Source organism: Helianthus annuus, chromosome 15 (genome assembly GCF_002127325.2).
Source record: "Helianthus annuus cultivar XRQ/B chromosome 15, HanXRQr2.0-SUNRISE, whole genome shotgun sequence".
In the NCBI taxonomy this organism is placed as follows: domain Eukaryota; kingdom Viridiplantae; phylum Streptophyta; class Magnoliopsida; order Asterales; family Asteraceae; genus Helianthus; species Helianthus annuus.
Window position 1 is genome coordinate 4458392 of NC_035447.2, and position 14048 is coordinate 4472439.

A 14048-nucleotide genomic window follows, 5' to 3' on the forward strand; every position below is an offset into this window, starting at 1 on the left:
AATTCGATCTCGTAAAAACCTTGTTTTTAAAGTAAATCCGTCTTTACAACTTCCCGTCATCTTTTTCAAAGATTGTTATTTTGTCGAAACTTTTCATTTCACAAGTGTTTACACACTTGTGGTTTATAAAATCATACTTGTTAATGTAAGATCTATTTTTAGAAAACATGATTTTCTTTGATGCTTGGTCCTTTGAAAATACCACTTGCAGATACGTAGATCTGCTAGTTTTAAATACTATTTTACAAGTAAAACATTTTTACACAAGTTCATGTTTCGCGTGTGGTAGAGTTTCACCCTTTAACCCTTGTTTCATTCAAAACAAGCTTATGTCAAGATCCATGACCTTAACCAAACCGGGTTAAATGATGATCCGAGCTACCACAACATAGATCGGGTCTAGATAATCACACAAAATCAATACTACAACATTTACACAACTAGTGATCTTTTAACCAACAATACTTGCATTTTTAGTAAACTTTAATGCATGATTTTGTAAGATTTCGAGTTTTAACCGTTACAACACATATTAACCACCTTAGATTAGTTCAAGAGAGTGTTTTAAGCATTATACCTCTAGCTCGAGGCTAGGGAAGAATCTATGCGAAAAATGCGTGGATAAAAGCTAGATAGAGAGGTCCTTCGTCTTCCGTTTGCTCCAAGGCTCCTCGTATGTGACCCGTAACACTTGTATAGCTTGGAACTTGCAAGATGGAAATCGAAAATGGATGGAGGAGAAGAGGGGTGTCCGGCCGAAGTATGTAGAGCAAGAGAGAGAGTAGTTTGGTTGTGATGAAATGGTGATTAATCTCATGTGCACTAACATGTTCTTATAGGCAACACTTAGGGTTATAATCCAATGGATTTTGTGTATTCTAGATATGGGACAAGAGACATTATAATATTCAAAGATGGTACTAGTCTTGGTCACATAGTGACCGATCGGCCCAAGGGGGGAGGGGGGGGGGGTTCCCTAGTTCATTTCCAAGTATTAGTTACTTTAAGGTTAGATTAACTAAGTTAAGTTTAGGGATTAACTTGGTTAGTCACGTGTTGTGCTTTATGGCGAGTGTTAGGGTGTTCAGGGACCCTAACTGGCTCAGAAAAAGATCAATATTGTTAATGTCAATATTTTTATGTTCCGGGTATAGTCCGGTTGTTCGGTTGGATAGTAATCCGTTAAAGCGCTTAATAAAGCTTTTAAGTGTCGTAAATACCATTTTTAGTGACACAACTTATTCCTGACACTTTGGAAAGTGTCTAGTAACATTTTTCTCATGTTTTGGCACTTTATTAGCTAGCCAGAAGCTGAAATGTTAGTTAAAGTGCTGTGTTTTGTGCTCAGTGTATGTTTTAGGCACATCTAGTCATCGTAACTTATTCCTAGAGACGCAGTTCTACAACCCTTGTATCCCTACACTCATTGTGGGTGTAGTAAAATATTTCTGGCTCATACAGGCCTTAGAGGCAGTATCTGCCTGATGCTGGCTTTATCAGCATGTTCAATAGGTTATCCGTTCATGGTGCTACTGTGCTTTTGTGCATCATGTTTGTCACTAGAGTTCAGCATGTAAATAATGTAGTGACGGTATGTAAAGTATGATGCAGGAATATACAAGTATCAACAGTCAAGTAGCAGTTCATCAGCAATTTCAGTTAAGCACAGTAATCAAGCAGTAATTAATTATTAATTAAATCGTACGGATACCTGGTTTAGTGAGGGTTGTCACATTATGTTTGTATAATAACAGTAGTAACAAAAATATAACTCTGTAAAATAGCTCAGGAATAAAACATTGTAAGATAAACATTGTGTATGGATGCCTAATATAAATCTATAAAAATGGAAGTCGAGAAATCGACAATTTTGGCTATACATGTGTTGTAAAAGTTTGTGTGATTATGTGTAATTGAATTTTATATTTGATTATTGATTATTTGACACTAATAATTTACACCTATAATAATTACCAGATGGAAAACGCTGGTAATGAACCAGTTAATGAAGTGAATCAATCTGAGCAAAATCAGGAAAATCAATTTATGACTAGACAAGATATCGAGAATATCGTTGCTCAAGGGATAGCCAATGCTATTCCAGCAATTCTGGCTGCTGCTCAGAAACCTGCTGAACCTCAACAAATCTTCCTAGTAAACGTACTCAAGAAGATAACTTCAGTAATAGCGTAAATGGAGGCGGCAATCATGATAATCACAACAATGATCCACGGCAGGCCCCACTTCCTAAGAAAATGAAAGCTGCAACGCCTGGTTGCACTTATAAAGAAATTCTTGCTTGTAAACCAGCTGAATTTGCAGGCAATGAAGTGGCGACTGCGACACTGCGTTGGTTAGAGAAAACCGAAGCAGTAATTGTGATAAGTAAATGTGCCGAAGAAGATAAGGTCATGTATGCATCGCATCTTTTTAAAGAAGGAGCACTGGAATGGTGGAATACGGTACTTTAAGCCAAAGGAAGAAATATGGCTTATGCCATGAATTGGGAAGAATTTAAGCAGCTGATGGAAAGAAAATTCTACCCCGAGTATGAAAAGGAACAAATGGCAAATAAATTCCTAACCCATCGGATGGTAGGTGTAGATTATCGAGGATATACGTCGACTTTCTTCGAATATGCTAGAGTGGTACCAACACTGGCTTCGCCAGAACCGGTACTCATTTCTCGCTATATTTGGGGATTAATTGGCGAAATCCGTAATATCGTTAAAGCTGTGAGACCTCGCACTATTGACGATGCTGTGGAATTAGCTAATACCCTAACTGATGAACTGGTGCGCACAAGAGAAGAAGATCGAAAGAAGGAATTGGCTCAAAAGATTACCCAAGGAATTCGTGTGGGTAATTTCAAGAAAAGAGGAACTGGGCAACCCTCATCTCCTCCTTGTAACGCCCTTGTTATTATTTTAAGGTTTTCGTATAGCTTACGGAAATAAACATGCAATTATGATTACATGTACTTTGAATAATACGATTAATTTAAACTTTTACAAATGAAGGTTTATATACATCGTAATGAATTTGAGTTCGTCGTTTAAAAGTTACGACGAAATATCGTGCGGAAGCTTTTAACTTTATCGTGTTCGGTTCTTCTTCGAGCTTGATCTTCATCCGGACACTCTTGGCATTCACCTATGATCAAAACCAACTTAAAAGTTAGTTTTGATAGTTAAATAACAAGTTTAAACAAGTTATATGGGTCAAACAAACAAAATTAAACGTTTTTCATGTTCAGGGGGGGCTAGGCGTCACGCCTAGGGGCTAGACGCCCCACCTAGCCCCCTTTTTGGCAGAATGTTTCTTTTATGTTGCTGTACATACCCAGCATGACCCGATTTCACGGAAACGAGCATAACTCTCTCGTTTTTTATCCGTTTTACCCGATTCTTTTTCCTACGCGTTCGTAATTTAATTCTCCATCATATGGAGTTAAAATCCAACATCCATCATGTAAGACCCATTTTAGATTACTAGATTTAATAACATAGAACCTTACATTTGATGCCAACATTTAGAGTTTACAAAAAAACTTTTAATATTTCAAACCATAACTAGACACAACATACATGTATTGTTCTTACGAAATCATAATCAAGACGATAACTACAATTGTTTACATAGTTTTTAAAACAAAAGATCATGTGCGGAAGCGTTTGTTTGAGTGTTCGGTTCGGATACTTATGCTTGATCATCATCCTTAATTTGAAACCTGAAAACTGAACATTTTAGACCAATGTTAGTATTAAGGTCTTTGGACAATTGTTGGTGCATGTTTGTGACAACAGCTTAGATTTGGTCTTTGGATATCTTGTAATTAGTTTAACGATAAAGAGTTAGCGGGTTTAGCTTTGTAATAGTGAGATTATAGAGTTTGGGCTAAACTAAACCCATTTGGGTCAAGGGGGAACGAATTGGGCTTTGCCCATGTAGGAAACCCTAGCCCACTTGTAAACCTTGTGGTATATAAACAAGGTTAGGCTTTAGGGTTTAGGTTAATCAGTCAATCAGCCAAAACAGTTGTGAGAGATAGAATTTCGTGAGAGCTCCTACAGCTTGGACGAATTTGAGTGTGTTAGGGTTTTGGATTGATTGTAATTCGTGAGATTGATAATCAATAGAAAACCCGGTTTGAAAGTGATTGCTGATTTCTGTTTCTACTCACTTCTGCTATATTCTGATCAAGAGGATTCCGCACTCTTGATTGGAAAGACGATTCTGTGAAGATCCATACACATCAAGGGGACCTACAATTGGTATCAGAGCATTAGGCTCTTGATTGCTCGGTTCAGAATTGTGCTTGGCAGAAGGATTTTCGAAATTGGTGAAATCTGAAAATTAGGGTTTTAAAATTTTCGAAAATTTTTGGGTGTTTGATTCTGATTTTCGAATTTTGTTGGCTGTTTTGATATTCTGGTTTGTTTGATTGTAGTTTTGCAGGTTTTAGGGTTTGCAGGACTGTTTTTGGTTGATAGTTTTGAAGAATTTTGGCTGATAGACTTGAAGATTCGAAGACTGTTCTTCGTGTTCTTCGTGTTTATTCAATCAGTTCTTCATAATTTTCGGTTTTAAGTTGCTGATTTGGTGTTTTGATTTTGCAGATTTGTGTTAGCAGAATCCAGAAAATCATCAAAAAATTCGAACAGATTGAGTTTCCATAGTTACTGGGCGAAATTAGCTGTACTGGGCGAATTTGACTGATCTGCGAGTTTAACCAGCAAACTTACCAGCGAAGTTAAATCCAAAGGCGACTTTGGTAACCGTATAATTTTCCTCAGCGAAATTATTACGGTGATCGGCGAAATTAACCGTCGTGCCAGCGAAATTGACTTGCCAGCGAAGTTATCTAGAGAAATTAACCAGCAAAATTAATTTGATCAGCTAGCATATTTATTCCAGCGAATTTAAAAATCTAGCATATTTATAATTCCTCTACCAGCGAAATTAACTTGGTTTGCCAGCAAAATTAGCGTGACACGGTGAAATTAACTTGGTTTGCCAGCATAATTAGCGAGACACGGTGAAATTAAGTTGGTTTGCCAGCAAAATTAAAAGGTGGAGTGGAGGAACTAGATACGCATAGAGGAATTAACGTTTTCGTGAATAGAAAGTGATCCATAGCTCGTTTGACGAAACCGTTTGCACCGTTGGACTCGGTTGATTTTTAGGACAAAAAAAAAGACTCTGGAAAATCCCGAAATCGGTTTTTGACATTATATATCGTTGGACTCGTCTTTTCGAGACGATTCTAAAGGTGTAATTTGGTAACCACTGTTTTCGGAAAAATTTGTACGGTTTTATCAGTCTGCAACGGTTAAAATGTCGAACATGAAGAGTTTGAATGCTCCTAAGATGATGAAGGTGGAGAACTATCTTACTTGGAAAAACAGCTTCACATCCTTCATTAAATCTCAGGATGCAAGGATGTGGACTTGTATGATAGATGGGTATGTTGCTCCTACACGTCATGTTGAAGGAAGAGTAAAAGTGATCTCTTATGATAAGATGGATGAATCTGAGAAACTTATGGTTAATGCTGAAAAGAGAGCTTTAGCTGCAATAAAGACGTCCTTACCTGATAGCATCAAACATACCTTTACAAAGTACACAAATTCAAAGGAAATGTGGGATGCATTACAAAAGAGATATCAGGGAAATGAGAGTGTCACTCAGGCATTCATGGCAGAGATAGTGCCAGTTGATGAGGCTGAAAATAGTGTGAGTGATGCTGAATCTCAAGTGGAGAATGCTGAAACAAAAGTGGATGCTGAAGTAGAGAATAAGAGTGAAGCTGAAAAGGTTGTTGTTGATGAAACTACAGAAGTTCATGAGGAAGAGGTAAATTCTAATTCTGTGTGTTTGAGGTGTCGTGAACTACAGGGTGAGGTTGACAGGTTGTCAACTCAAAATCAAAGTCTGGTGAGCGAGATGTCTAGCATAAAAGAGTCAAACTTTTTTGCTAAAAGAAATGAATCTCTATACTTGAAGAAGATAAAAGGTTATGAAAGTGAAATCGAAGCTTTAACATGCAAATTAAACGAAAAACTTCAAGTAATAGACTTAGCTCACGAAATGATGGCTGAGAAAACAAAAGAGATTTCTGATAAAAACAAAGAGTTGTCAGATGCTCAACTCAGAATTGTTGAACTTGAAAAGAAATTGGGTCAATTCAGGGATTCTACTTTTGTTATGAAACATATGATGGGTGGGTTAAAGAAGAGTAATGACAAGACTAGTGTGGGATTCCAAGGCTTTAATGAAGTCCCACCTCCTCTTAGTCATGATTATTCATTCCTACCTGATGAAGATGAGCTAACAAAGTTTATGTCAACAGCACCAAGTAGTTCCACAGCAAGTCGAGGTGATGAGTCGTGTGATGATGCTAAGAAGAATGATAACAGCAAACCAGCTTTGAAAAAGAAAACTTCACATCCTAAGAATAAGAATCCAATTGTTATTAAACAGATTAATTTTGTTCAAGGAAGTGATATGAAAAATGAAACTGCTGTTATTGAAAAAGAATCAAATGTAGAGTTTGTTAAAAATAAGAACAAAGAAAAATCTGAAATTAAGCAAACTGAACAAAATTCTTCAAAGGCATCATCACCATCTGATAAGGGATCTACCTCAGAGACTCCTGCTAAGAAGTCTTTGAAAAGGAGATCGTGCTTCCGGTGTCACGTAAAGGGACATGTAGCTAGCTGCTGTCCTAACAAAAATAATGAAGCACAAATGAGTGACAAACAGAGAGGGAAATTGCCAGAGAAGGAAGGTGATAGTGAGGAGAAAGGCTCAAATTCTCCAAAGAAATCTGCTCCCAAGCAACCACAAAATGTTGCTGTTGGTGTAGATAAGGCTGGAACAGGAACTCCACAAGTTCCACGTTTTCAAAGAAATCAACAAAGATTTCAGTCTAGATCTCCACCAAGCAGATATCAGAGACCTAGAAGCAGTTCACCAAGAATGAACAATTATAATTCAAATAATTTCAGGAGTCAATGTCAATATCAAAATCGATACCAGAATAATGGTGGTCGAACTTTTTATAACAATGGCTTTAGAAATTACAACAATAATGCTTCTTGGAATCAACATTCAAAGTTTCAAAATCAAAATTTCCAAAGGTCAAATTGTCCAAATGTATATAGGAACCCTCAGGACCAAAGACCTAGTGGAAATCAAAATCAAATTCCAACAGGTCTAAGATCCAAGACTCCAGTTAGGAGTAATGGATATTGGATGGATGTTCCGGTAGTTGGTGAATTTGGACGACCCAAGACCATTAAGGCTTGGGTCCCCCAATCTAACTAATTTTCTAAGTTAGTGTGTGCAGGAGCTGCTAAGGAGGACTATCAACTTATGTTGATAGTGGCTGCTTCAGGCACAGGACGGGGGATGTGAGATTGTTGATATATATATAGATATTAAATGATTTAATTTGTGGTTCAAAGTGCTGAGTCGACACAGAGGATAACCTGGCAGATCTTTATACTAAAGCATTTGACAGGGCTCGCTTTGAACATTTAGTCGAACTCAACGGGATGAGGAATCCTGAATAACTGGTTTTTCATAAGAATTTTTGTAAATAGTTTACTTTTTTTCTTAAAACTCAAAAATAAAAAAAAATTGAAAAATCAAAAACATAAAAAAAATAGAAAATCAAAAATGAGTTATCATTGTGTGAAAAAGAAGAGATGATAGTACATCAGCAAGTTAGACTGTCACACTGAACTTGAACCTAAATTGCTTAAGTGTGACAGCAGCTTCATCATATGATGTACCAGTAGGCAAAAGCATGAAATAATCAACTTACCAATGTGATATAAACCTAAATGAACTGAATATGAGTGGGGAACACATTAGTGGTGTATGGTTTAATGACCTTAATTCTTGCGTTGATAGATTGACAAAATCTGAAGTTTTGGGTCTTTATACTGTTATTTCATCTAGGGATATCTTGGCTGTCTGTCTGTTAGAACTAAAATTGTACATGACCCCAGGAAAGATAGTCACTTGGAATTAGCTCATTTCTATTTGAATGTCTGTATATTTCCCGATACATACAATTTTGATCTGATTCTGAAATCTTCTCTGAAAAAAATCGTGTACCTCCTCTGCTGCATCCAGATATATGCTGACCTGGAGGTGCTAGGCAACGACAGCTTCTGCTGCATCCAGATACATGCTGACCTAGCTGTACGTTGTCGCGCTATAGATCTAATACACCCGAAAGAGGCCCTCAAGTGCCCAAAAGAAACCCAAGAAACCTATATCAAACTGAGAAAATCTCATTTGATCTGTATATTATACCATCTCTACTAAAGATCTATTCTGTTCTCTTCTCAACCTATTCCCAGTTAAGATTTCAGAAATCTGGATTGGACTTGTGAAATATGTGGTAGGGAAGATACTTGCATGATAGAGTGTGTTGTTTATATTTCCAGGATTTGATTTGTATTTATTTGGGTGTTCATGGTTACGAAATCAAAACATGATAAAACAGTTTAAATGCAGACCTAGACACAGTCAGGATATCTTAAAGGATGAATTCAGTATACTCACCTACTACGATGAATCTTTGTGCATACCTTGATCGTGGGGGTATATCCTGAAGTGGGACACACTAGTATTTCAGAAAATAAAATTACCTTAACGTATCATACGGTAATGGTACTTGAAATGTTCATGCATTTTGTTTAAGAGGACAAACATACTGGTAATCGTCTTGAACTGCTTTTCACGAAAAATTAAATAAAGAATTATCTAATTGTGTGAAACAGTTTGATTGTGCTGATATGATCTTCTTACCAGTGATTCTCACAAAAATAGAGTGTTTATTGCTTTTGTATTTACTTGCTTTCAGAAAAATATAAAAATCCAAAAATAGTGTCTTTTTCTGTTTAAAAATTCTTAACGTACGGAAAACTGTTATTCGTGGAGGAATTGTTACTGATAGGGGGAGACGGTGTTATAAAGTGAGTTCAAAATTTTCAATCAGGCAGGTTCTTGTGTGTTGAACAAAAAGTTTTGCGTGTTGGTGATGAAATTGAAAATGCTTAATCTGTACTACAGTTTAACTATCTCTTGAAAAAATAATAATTTCTTTAACTTTGTTGAAAAATTCTTATGGTTTCTCGAGATGTTTGTTTTATAGTATATAGATTGAAGCTGTATGTTGCTGAAGAGTTGCTGTGAAGATAAGAGTTTGCTTGGATGCATGGTAGAACCTCCTTTCTATATTGCAGACAAGATTGAAGAGTTTGAAGATTGCTGTGTAAATGCTAAACTGGAGTTTACTCAAGTGCTAACGTGTTGAAGATTTGGTGATTGGATGCATCAGCTTAGGGGGAGTCTGTTGCTGACAGAAGCTGTTGAAGCTGAAGCTATCCAAAGACCAAAGACAGTGCAAGACTTCTTGAAGATTGCAAGAAGACCGAAGACAGAGTTTTGACTGAAGACAAACTTTTTATGAAGCTATTGTCAAGGGGGAGTTTGTTGGTGCATGTTTGTGACAACAGCTTAGATTTGGTCTTTGGATATCTTGTAATTAGTTTAACGATAAACAGTTAGCGGGTTTAGCTTTGTAATAGTGAGATTATAGAGTTTAGGCTAAACTAAACCCATTTGGGTCAAGGGGGAACGAATTGGGCTTTGCCCATGTAGGAAACCCTAGCCCACTTGTAAACCTTGTGGTATATAAACAAGGTTAGGCTTTAGGGTTTAGGTTAATCAGTCAATCAGCCAAAACAGTTGTGAGAGATAGAATTTCGTGAGAGCTCCTACAGCTTGGACGAATTTGAGTGTGTTAGGGTTTTGGATTGATTGTAATTCGTGAGATTGATAATCAATAGAAAACCCGGTTTGAAAGTGATTGCTGATTTCTGTTTCTACTCACTTCTGCTATATTCTGATCAAGAGGATTCCGCACTCTTGATTGGAAAGACGATTCTGTGAAGATCCATACACATCAAGGGGACCTACAACAATAACATAATCAATACGATGTTTTAAGACCAATTAAAATAACCCAAAATAATGAAATTCACTGTTTGGAACTGGGTGCCACCGTAACTTACGGTAGCCACCGTAAGTTACGGTGGCTTCTGAAAGTTTATGACCTGTCGTAAGGCAGGGGGTTCCCACCTTTAGAGCACGCCTTTTCCCCGTGAATTCCCTTCGGCTTGTCCGCTTGATGATCCGGACTCTTTGCCTAGAAAATTCAGTTTTTAACTTGTTTAGAATTCTTTTCATGACCATAATCACATCATTTATGAGACATGATCAAAATCTGCGTTTCCATCAAAATTAGCATAAAAATCTTCACTTAGGCATTTCAACAAACACCTAATGGGTCAGATTTTTCTACAATCATTACCAAGTTCATGACTTGCAATTTAACATCCAATTTCACTCTAAATTAGTAAATTTACATACATCTTGACATCAATATTTCTGAATTTACTTTATAAATTCAGATTTTGCTAGATTAAGAGTCATAATTCTAGTATTCACCAAGTTTCCTTCAAGTTCATTTGTCTCCTACATGAAAACCCCAAACCTTATAATCATGATGCAAGGTTTTGACAAGGAATCACTTAGGGTTTAACTCTAGACATCATGTTACTTCAAGATTCATACATGCATAACATATCTAGGCTTAATTTCAGTTTCTCCTTTCTAACCTAAGATTCAAGATGGGACAAAATCCCAAAATTTTACATACCTTTATGATCCTTACTACAAGGGGATCACTAATTTGTGTTCAAGACTTGATTTTGGGCAGATTTGAAGCTCCAATTTAGTGATTTGATGTGGAACTAGGGTTGAAGACACTCCCTTGGTCGCCCCCTGTTCTTTGTTCGACCAGACCCCCAAATTTTGGGGTGTTTGGTTTGGTTTTGTTACTATTAGTAACCCATGTTTCAATTTTGACAAGTTTAGACCCTCAACTTTGTTTTATTCTTAAGTTTATGTGTTTTAACCCTATTGTGAATTATTTCAAGACTTGAACTTAACTAGGTTAAGTTCCTAGTTTGTAAATTCTTGTTTATTAACTCCTTAAATTTTCTAATATAAGGATTTATATTTTCGGGGTGTTACAAGTCCACCCCCCTTAAAAAGTGTTTCGTCCCCGAAACCGAATTACGTACCAAATAATGTAGGGTGGAGACGTCGCATCTCCTCTTCGGACTCCCACGTAGTGTCTGACCCTTTTATGTGCTCCCATTTGACCTTGACTTGATTTATCACCTTGTTCCTCAAACTTTTCTCTTTACGGTCTAAAATCGCAATCGGTTTTACGGCATAGTTGAGGCTGTTATCCACCTCGATATCATCGTAGTGGATATGAGCGGTTTCGTCGGCCAAACATTTTCGGAGATGTGACACGTGGAATGTGTTATGAATCCCACTCAACTCTTCGGGTAATTCAAGACGATGTGCTACTTTACCAACCCGTTCAATGATTCTAAATGGCCCAATAAATCTTGGGCTTAGTTTTCCCCTTTTTCTGAATCTAATAATGCCCTTCCATGGGGAAACTTTCAGCATGACCTTGTCGCCAACCTGAAATTCAATTGGCCTATTCCTTTTATCCGCATACGCCTTTTGCCGGTCTTGAGCCGTTTTCAAGTGTGTCCGAACTATGTCGATTTTCTCATTCGTAGTTCGGATTATATCGGTAGGTGCTAGCCCTCATGGACCCACTTCTCCCCAATATACCGGAGTTCGACATTTTCTGCCATACAACAGTTCATACGGGGCCATCTTAATACTCGCGTGATAGCTATTATTATATGCAAATTCGACCAAGGGTAGATGGACATCCCAACTACCTCCGAAGTCAATAATGCAAGCCCGCAGCATATCTCCCAACGTTTGTATTGTTCTTTCACTATGCCCATCCGTTTGTGGATGGTAAGCAGTGCTAAGGAACAATTTAGTTCCCATTTGTTCTTGGAATTCACGCCAAAATTTCGAAGTAAACCGAGTATCTCTGTCTGATACAATGGATATCGGTACCCCATGCCGTGCTATGATTTCACTGGTGTACACTTCCGACATCTTCTCAGATGTATAGGTCTCACGAATTGGTAAGAAGTGAGCGCTTTTCGTCAATCTATCTACGACTACCCAAATAGCATCAAACCCGCGGTTAGTTTTGGGCAATTTGGTCAACAAATCCATGGTGATGTGTTCCCATTTCCAAACGGGGATTTCCAACGGTTGGAGTTTACCGTATGGCTTTTGGTGTTCCGCCTTGAGTTGTAGATATGTCAAACACTTTTCTACGTATCTCGCGGTGTCTCATTTCATTCCGGGCCACCAATAGTTTTGTTTCAAGTCATTATACATCTTGGTCGCTCCCGGATGAATGGAATAACGGGATTTGTGTGCTTCATTAAGTAGAAGCTTTTTTAACCCCACATGTGTTAGGGACCCAGATTCTATTGAAACGAGTCTTCAGGCCGTGACTGCCTATCTCGAGGTCTTTAACTTGGCCGATAATTCTTTCCTTTTTCCAATTTTCCGCCTTTACAGCTTCATCCTGTGCTTCTCGAATTCGTTCTAGTAAGCTCGAAGTCACAATGAGTTGCATTGATCATACCCGTATCGGGGTATAATCTGCCTTGCGGCTCAACGCATCAGCCACCACGTTGGCCTTCCCAGGGTGGTAATGTATTTCACAATCGAAATCTTTGACCGTTTCCAACCACCGCCTTTGTCTCATGTTTAATTCCTTCTGATCGAAAAAATATTTCAAGCTTTTATGGTCGGTAAAGATCGTAAATGTAACACCTCGGAAATTTACGTCCAATATGCAATGACACGTGGCATAGGCTTTGGATATGCGAAAACATACTTTAGAGGGACTAAAGTTGTCAAACAGTGAAACTATGGAATATAAGGGTCCAAAGTGTCAACAATGGATAAATAGGCTCTAAAATAACCCTACATAATGTTTATAGTCTCAAGCGGTTAAATCATGGATCATACAAAGCGGAAAATGTAAGAAAGTGAGGAATTACAAACTACAGGGGCTAAACGTGTCAACATGTTGAATTTATACCTCTGAGTGACCTTTTGGCAAACCCGAAGCTTTGTAATGCTAAAATATACTCACTAGAATATGTGATAAAAATTTCATGAAGTTTCGTTATCGTATGAGAAAGTTGTGACCAAAACCGTGCACGAAGGGCTAAATGCGTCAACGTCGAAATTCATGACTTTTCGGGTGAGCGCAAAGTTAACCGAGGACTTTACTATGTTTGTAAATTCCCAAGGTCCTTAAAAATCAAGTTTGAAGGTCTAATGAGCAAGATAGATGGCCAAAACCTCGTAACCAAGGACCAGGGACCAAAATGCAAACTTTGAAAAGGTTTTGGTGGATCAGAAGACCCAGGCGGCCCGCCTGGGGACCCTTACGCGGGCCGCGTGGCCTGCCCAGCGACAGAAAACCCACATCTGCCAGTTCCAGGTCTATTTTGCGAGTGGAAACCAGCTGTAATCACCTCCTAAACTCACCAATGGACTTACATGCAATTGAGGACACTTGTAACCTTCTTACAACACCTGTATCACCTTAAAATCAGATCAATTCTGCATAAAAGGCACTTGAGGTAGTAAAACCAAGAACACTTGCATTTTCAAAATTCACAAGATCAACTCCTGGAGCTTTCTGGACGACAAGACACCTTCCTAGTGATCTCTAAGCTTTATTAGGACTCTTGTAAGTGTTCATACCTTTCTCTAATCCGTTCTAGCTTAGATTATTAGCCGAAAGTCAATCCGTCGTAAATTTAGTTTGACTTTACGATTAAACGAAAATGGCTCAGTCATTTCTCAAATTGAAAGTACCTACAAGTTGGTATTTATGTGGGAAACAAACCCTCAAAAGGGTATTTTCTGATTCCCACTCTAAGCATGATGATTGTCGAGTCAAAGTTGTTCTTAAAAAGTCAACAGAACGTATTTTTGCAAAATCTAGCATAAATAGCAATGTAGGTCACATGCAACCTATTTGATCATCA